Source organism: Oryctolagus cuniculus, chromosome 1 (genome assembly GCF_051225735.1).
Source record: "Oryctolagus cuniculus isolate XC-2025 breed Fujian yellow rabbit chromosome 1, ASM5122573v1, whole genome shotgun sequence".
NCBI classification, from domain to species: Eukaryota; Metazoa; Chordata; class Mammalia; order Lagomorpha; family Leporidae; genus Oryctolagus; species Oryctolagus cuniculus.
The window spans coordinates 155,047,959-155,054,913 of record NC_142867.1 but is presented as its reverse complement, the minus strand read 5'-3'; the positions used below and the strand labels follow the sequence as shown (position 1 = coordinate 155,054,913).

The 6,955-nt window shown below is 45.0% G+C and overlaps 1 long non-coding RNA gene across 7 annotated transcripts in view; it reads left to right on the top strand.

Moving 5' to 3' along the window:
• The first annotated feature begins 6,369 nt into the window (after window positions 1–6,369).
• The window catches only part of LOC149128708 (uncharacterized), a 145,498-nt gene continuing 144,912 nt past the window's right edge, over window positions 6,370–6,955 (top strand). For 3 of the 7 annotated variants that reach the window (XR_016236699.1, XR_016236698.1, XR_016236700.1), the window contains exon 1: window positions 6,376–6,499. This is a non-coding gene — a long non-coding RNA (uncharacterized LOC149128708). Of the gene's footprint in view, window positions 6,500–6,955 lie in introns of all 7 variants that reach the window. The other 4 variants (XR_016236697.1, XR_016236695.1, XR_016236696.1 and 1 more) reach the window with 4 other exon arrangements.

Genomic DNA, 6,955 nt, shown 5'->3' with positions numbered 1-6,955 from the left:
GACTATGACCTTGTCTAAATAAGATCGGAGTTGGTGAACTCAGGAGGCTTCCATAGCCTTAGCAGCTCATGACAAGAGCCTTGGGTGATTACTGACATCGTAAATAAGAATGTCAATTGTTAAATCAGCAGCAGGAGTCACTGTGCACCTACTCCCCATGTGGGATCTCTGTCCTTAATGTGTTGTACTATGCGAATTAACGGTAAAACTACTACACAAACAGTACTCTATACTTTGTGTGTCTGTGTGGGTGCAGCCTGTTGAGTTCTTTGCTTAGTGTATACTGAGTTGATCTTCTGTATATGAAAATAATTGAAAGTGAATCTTGGCTGGCGCCGCGGCTCACTAGGCTAATCCTCCGCCTAGCGGCGCCGGCACACTGGGTTCTAGTCCCGGTCGGGGTGCCGGATTCTGTCCCGATTGCCCCTCTTCCAGGCCAGCTCTCTGCTGTGGCCAGGGAGTGCAGTGGAGGATGGCCCAAGTGCTTGGGCCCTGCACCCCATGGGAGACCAGGATAAGTACCTGGCTCCTGCCAATGGTGCGCCGGCCGCGGTGGCCATTGGAGAGTGAGCCAACGGCAAAGGAAGACCTTTCTCTCTGTCTCTCTCTCTCTCACTGTCCACTCTGCCTGTCAAAAAATAAAATAAAATAAAATAAAATAGATGTATATATAAAGAAAGCGAATCTTGATGAGGAATGGGATGGGAGAGGGAGTGGGAGATGGGAGTTTTTGAACAGAAATAGTTGTTCTGTGGGAACTTTATATAATGCCAATGGGGGAGAATCAGCAAGCTCAAACTGTTTTTTTTTTTTTTTTTTAAGATTTATTTATTTATTTGAAAGAGTTACAGAGAGAGAGAGGCAGAGAGAGAGAGAGAGGGAGAGAAAGAGAGAGAGAGGTCGGTCGGTCTTCAATCTGCTAGTTCACTCCCCAGTTGGCTGCAATGGCCAGAGATGAGCTGAACTGAAGCCAGGAGCTAGGACCTTCTTCTGGGTCTCCCACATGGGTGCAGGGGCCGAAGAACTTGGGCCATCCTCCACTGCTTTCCCAGGCCATAGCAGAGAGCTGGATCGGAAGTGGAACAGCCGGGACTTGAACTAGAGCCCATTTGGGATGTTAGCATTTCAGGTGATGGCTTTACCTGGTACGCCACAGTGCCGGCCCCTCAAACTTTCTTTTTAATAGACAGAAGTTATTTCAAAAAATTCAAGAAAAATGGGATTAAATGATTTTATTTTGGTACAAAAAATGAAACCATGTATAGATTTTTCTGCAACATTCAGTTTTCATGAATTTTCTTGAAAATCTTTCATATGCTTGGATTTTAAAAAGGTTTTTGAACCCAAATATATTTATCTTTTAATTTTATTTTCTATTAAATCATTGAAGTACCCTCATGTGTTTTTGTGGATTTGATTTAAAGTGTAGTCAAATCCAAGACTTGAAGCCATGAAAAGCATGACAAAGACAGTTCTGCAATTTTTTCTGGCCACTTTTTGGAAGCAGCAGTCAATACTTGGCTGGTTTTTTTTTCATTCCAGCCTTTCTTCCTTTCATTATTAGAGTCAGAGACTTGGAAGATGAAAAAGCTATTATACGAGAGATTGGCTTATTTATTCCTTAAATCACTTGGTATGAACTGAACTTCACAAGCATTTTGTTGTCCACTATCTAATGAGGACTTTGGTTGCATGAAGGGACACAAAGACTGACATAAATCACGGTGCTCAGCTTTCACAAACATCTCACCAAGAACCAGAAACAGTGGCAGAAACAGAGACTTGTGATGTGTGGGGTGAGTTTGTGCGCACAGGAGTACATATGCCAAGTGCCCTGGGAACTTGCTTGAAGAGCAGCTCACAGGTCCTCCTCTGTTTACTGTGAAGCATATTTTGGGGTCTAAGGTATGAGTTTTGTACTTCATTTTTATTTGACAACTACTTTGTTGTAAAGGAAATCTGAAACTAAACTTCATGTATTTCTGAGATTCTAGTTCGACGGGGGCATCCGTCCAATATGTTGACTGATGTCCATCTGATACTGGGGAAATAAAGATTGACCCCCACAGGTGTCATCTAGACACACAGTTTGTAAACTGTGTCCTGGGAAACTCTCCGGCAGTGTTTCCCTCCTGTGGTCTGCAGCACTTGCATCAAGCACTTTGCAGTACTTACTAAACATCCTACTTTCCTACCTGGAGAGCTACAGCATCACCTTCTGGAGGGAATGGAGGGCACCTGTACTTTACACAGTGCTCCAGGTGGCTCTTCTGTACACTGAAGAGTATACAGCAGGGACGCTTTCCCTTTGCCTCTGCTAGATCATAAAGGACGGTACTTCAAAAAGTTCATTGAAATTAAAAGATAAATTTATTTCGGTGCAAAGCAATTCTCAAATACATGCATATAAGGGTTCTTCACAAAGTTCATGAAAAATGCATTTTTATGAAAAAGCTATGCATGGCCTTCAAAAATTGTTTACACACACACACACACACACACAACATTATAATTCCACTTTTCCAAGAAATTTTTGGAAGGCCATTGTATACCCTTGAGCTAGAACATTTTTTCACATGTGTAAGTTCCATGAGGTCTGGGGTTGTCTATTGTATTCACTGCTGTATCCCCAGTACCTTAAACAACGTCAGGTGTACAATAAATACTTGTTAACTGAGTAAGTTAAGATGTTATTTAGGGGCAGGTGTTAAGCTTAGTGGTAAAGATGCTCATACCCTATGTCAGGAGCAGCAGGTTTGATGCGTGGCTCTGGCTCCTGACTCTAGTTTCCCACTAATGCAGGCCCTGGTAGGGAGCAATGATGGCTCATGTAGTTGGGTCTCTATGTGGAAGGCTCCTGGTTTTTGCCCAGCCCAGTCCTGGTTGTTGTAGGTATTTGGATGTGAATTTTCTCTCTTTCTTGCTCTCTCTCTTTCTGTCCTCTTCCCTCCTTCCCCCTCTGTGTATCTCTGTATCTCTCAAATATAAATAAGAAAAAGATATTGCATAAATTGGGTTTCTTTCTTTTTTAAGATTTATTTATTTGAAAGGCAGAACGGCAGAGAGAGAAGAGGGAGCAGGGAGAGAGAGAGAGAGAGAGAGAGGGAGAGAATGAGACAGTGATATCTTCCATCCACTGGTTCACTCCTTGAATGCTCACATCAGCTAGGGGTAGGCCAGGGCAAAACTAAAAGCCAGAATCTCCACCCAGGTCTCCCACATGGATGACAGGCACCCTAGCACTTGGACTATCATTCACTGCCTCCCAGGAACATTAGTAAGAAGCTGGATCAGAAGCATGGGGTAGCCAGGTATTCAAATATGGGATGCAGGCACCATAGCTGGTGGCTTAACCTGCTGTACCACAATGTCCACTCCTAAATTGGTGTTCTATGTAAAGGTTTCTAGCACCAGAAAACAAAAGAACCTAGACCGTAGGTTTGGATCATCCCCTTTCCCTAAGGGAGGAAAGTCTTCAGGTTCCAGAGCCCATTTACAATGTAACCAAAGTACAAAGCCAGGTAATTTTAAATTCTTACAACCAATTGTGTTTTCATTTCAGGAGATTTTATTCTGCATAAGAAGGATATATAGTCATATAAATCTGCATTTGGTTTTTATTGCCTTTTTTTTTTTGCGGGGGAGAGTCCTAGATATGAAGGCTACAATTTTTTTCTTTTTACAGTGGATTTAACTTCCAGTACATTCTGTCCATGAAACACATCACTATTCAAAGTGTGTTTAGACCTTTCCTGTATATTTCTACCCAGATAATTATAATTAGAATGAATTTATTATTTCCTAATAAGTACTATGTAGCTGGTTCTTATCTCTGATTATTTTGGTATTTAAATACTTGAAAACAACTCTTAAGAATAATTTCAGGCTGGCGCCACGGCTCACTAGGCTAATCCTCTGCCTTGTGGCGCCGGCACACCGGGTTCTAGTCCCGGTTGGGGCCCCGGATTCTGTCCTGGTTGCCTCTCTTCCAGACCAGCTCTCTGCTGTGGCCTGGGAGTGCAGTGGAGGATGGCCCAAGTGCTTGGGCCCTGCACCCCATGGGAGACCAGGAGAAGCACCTGGCTTCTGCCATCGGATCAGCACGGTGCGCAGGCTGCAGCGTGCCGGCCGCTGCGCGCCAGCTGTGGCGGCCATTGGAGGGTGAACCAACAGCAAAGGAAGACCTTTCTCTCTGTTTGTCTCTCTCTCTCTCTCTCTCACTGTCCACTCTGCCTGTCAAAAAAAAAAAAAAAAAAAAAAAAAAAAAGAAAGAAAAAGAAAAAAAAAGAAAAAAGAATAATTTCAGATGCATGTTGATAAAATACATATAGTCTTGTTTGCATCGTCTGAAATTGCTCTATTGGATATACTGTAGTGTTTTGCCACATGTCAATATTCAGTTGGAGTCCTACGAACATCTGAAAAGGATAAGCTTGGTAAGAAGTGTTAAATATGATTTTACTTTATACATTAAAAAAACTAATTTTCAGAGCAGCTATTTGTGTGAAGCAAATAATCTGATTATTTTCTTTATCTCTCTAAGTGTTTCCCAGATGGAAGAGCCTATATAATAGTATATTATGCAGCTTGGGTTGGATGTACATCAAAACCACCAGCTTACTTTAAAAGCTAGAACTAGAGTCAAGATGAAATTTACTTTTTGAAGAATTCTAATGAAGTAAAGCCAGATATGTGTAAAAAAAAGCCTCTTGATGAAATTCTTATCGATTGTATTTAGTATTCTTGGATTTTGGTTAAACAACCTGAAGTATAGAATTAGTGATGGAATAAGTTACTGATCAGGAGGTAAAAGAGACTGTTATCGTCAGCTGCCCCTGTTTTATTTCTGCCAGTTACAAGAGGGATAAATTTTGCTGCCTGTACTCACCGAGACTGGGATATGTGAGTGAGGGAAACCCGTCTTCAGCATAGCAAAGCTATAGGAAGGGGAAGCTGGAGAGGAGAGAAGGGTAAGTGGAATGAGGAACTTGGACACCGCTGCAATTCTCAGTCCCTGCCTTTAATACTTTGTGGATATCAGCTTCACGCTTCTTTCTTTCTTTTCTTTTCTTTTTTAAAGATTTTTATTTATTTATTTGAGAGGTAGTTACAGACAGTGGGGGGGGGGGGAGAGAGAGAGAGACAGAGAGAGAAATCTTCCATCTGATGGTTCACTCCCCAAATGGCTGCAATGGCAGGAGTTGCGCCGATCCGAAGCCAGGAGCCAGGTGCTTCTTCCTGGTCTCCCACGTGGGTGCAGGGGCCCAAGGACTTGGGCCATCCTATACTGCTTTCCCGGGCTATAGCAGAGAGCTGGATTGGAAGAGGAGCAGCCGGGACACAAACCGGCGCCCATATGTGATGCTGGCGTTGCAGTTGGAGGATTAACCTAGTGCGTCACAGCGCCAGCCCCTTCATGCTTCTTTCTTAGAACAGCTTGGATGGGGCCGGCGCCGTGGCATAGCGGGTAAAGCCGCTGCCTGCAGTGCCAGCATCCCATATGGGCACCAGTTCAAGTTCTGGCTGCTCCACTTCCAATCCAGCTCTTTGCTATGGCCTGGGAAAGCAAAAGATGGCCCAAATCCTTGGGCCCCTGCACCCAGGTGAGAGACCTGGAAGAAGCTTCTGGCTTTGGATTGGTGCAGCTCCTGCCATTGTGGCCAATTGGGGAGTGAACCTGCGGATAGAAAACCTCTCTCTCTCTCTCTGTCTGCCTCTGCCTCTCTGTTACTCTGCCTTTCAAATAAATAAATATAATTTTTTTTTTTTTAAAGAACAGCCTGGCATTCACCATATGGCTGGAGGTATGTCCACCAGTAGTTCCCAAGATATACAGCTTAACTGGACTCACTGGGAAGAGTTTGACTTAAGTGCGTAGGCTCGAATCTGTGAGAAGCTGTCTCTCTCATGCAACTCTCCCGGCGCAGAGGTGTAGTGCGGGGCCCCTGAGCTTTGGTCCGGGAGTGAGGCTGCACAGGGAGCACCTTCCACATTCCAGGCAGGCGTTACCTGGGCTTCACAGATGAGGGCGCCTTTGAATCCCAGCCCTGTCTGTTGCCTCTGTACCACACAGCTTCCCTAAAAGGGTTTTCCTTTTGTTTTTTGATTACATGATGTTTACAATGAAGTGTGGTCAGCAAGGTGACCCCCCCTTTTAAGAGATATTTTTATTTATTTGAAAGGCACAGTTACAGAGAGGGGGAGAGATACAGAAAGAAAGAGATCTCTCATCTGCTGGTTCATTTCCCAAATGGCTACAACAGCCAGGGCTGGGTCAGACCCAAGTCAGAAGCCCGTGATGTGGGAAAACTTAGATAATTTTAACTTTAACAGCTGAGAGCCACACCGCCCTCACTCCATGTTGCTATGTTCACCTACCTGTCAATCAAGTGACCCCTCCCCGGAAGTACTTCCTCTTCCATTTTTCTAAGCTCATAAAAAGCTGGTAAACTAGAAGCTGCAGTCTGCCTCCTCGGGGACTCAGGATGAGCTGAGCCAGGTATGGAAATTCCCCTTTACCTTCATGGCCCAATCTCCCTATTTAAAGCCCTCATGTATCTGCACCTAGAGTATATATATATTTTTTTGGACAGGCAGAGTTAGTCAGTGACAGAGAGAGAGGGAGAGAAAGAGAGGGGAGAGGGGAGAGGGGAGAGGGGAGAGGGGAGAGGGGAGAGGGGAGAGGGGAGAGGGGAGAGGGGAGAGGTCTTCCTTTTTCCATTGGTTCACCCCCAAAGTGGCCACCACGGTCTGCGTGCTGCACCGATCCGAAGCCAGGAGCCAGGTGCTTCCTCTTGGTCTCCCATATGGGTGCAGGGCCCAAGGACCTGGGCCATCCTCCACTGCACTCCTGGGCCACCGCAGAGAGCTGGACTGGAAGAGGAACAACCGGGACTAGAACCCGGGGTGCTGGCGCCGCAGGCAGAGGATTAGACAAGTGAGCCGCGGCACTGGC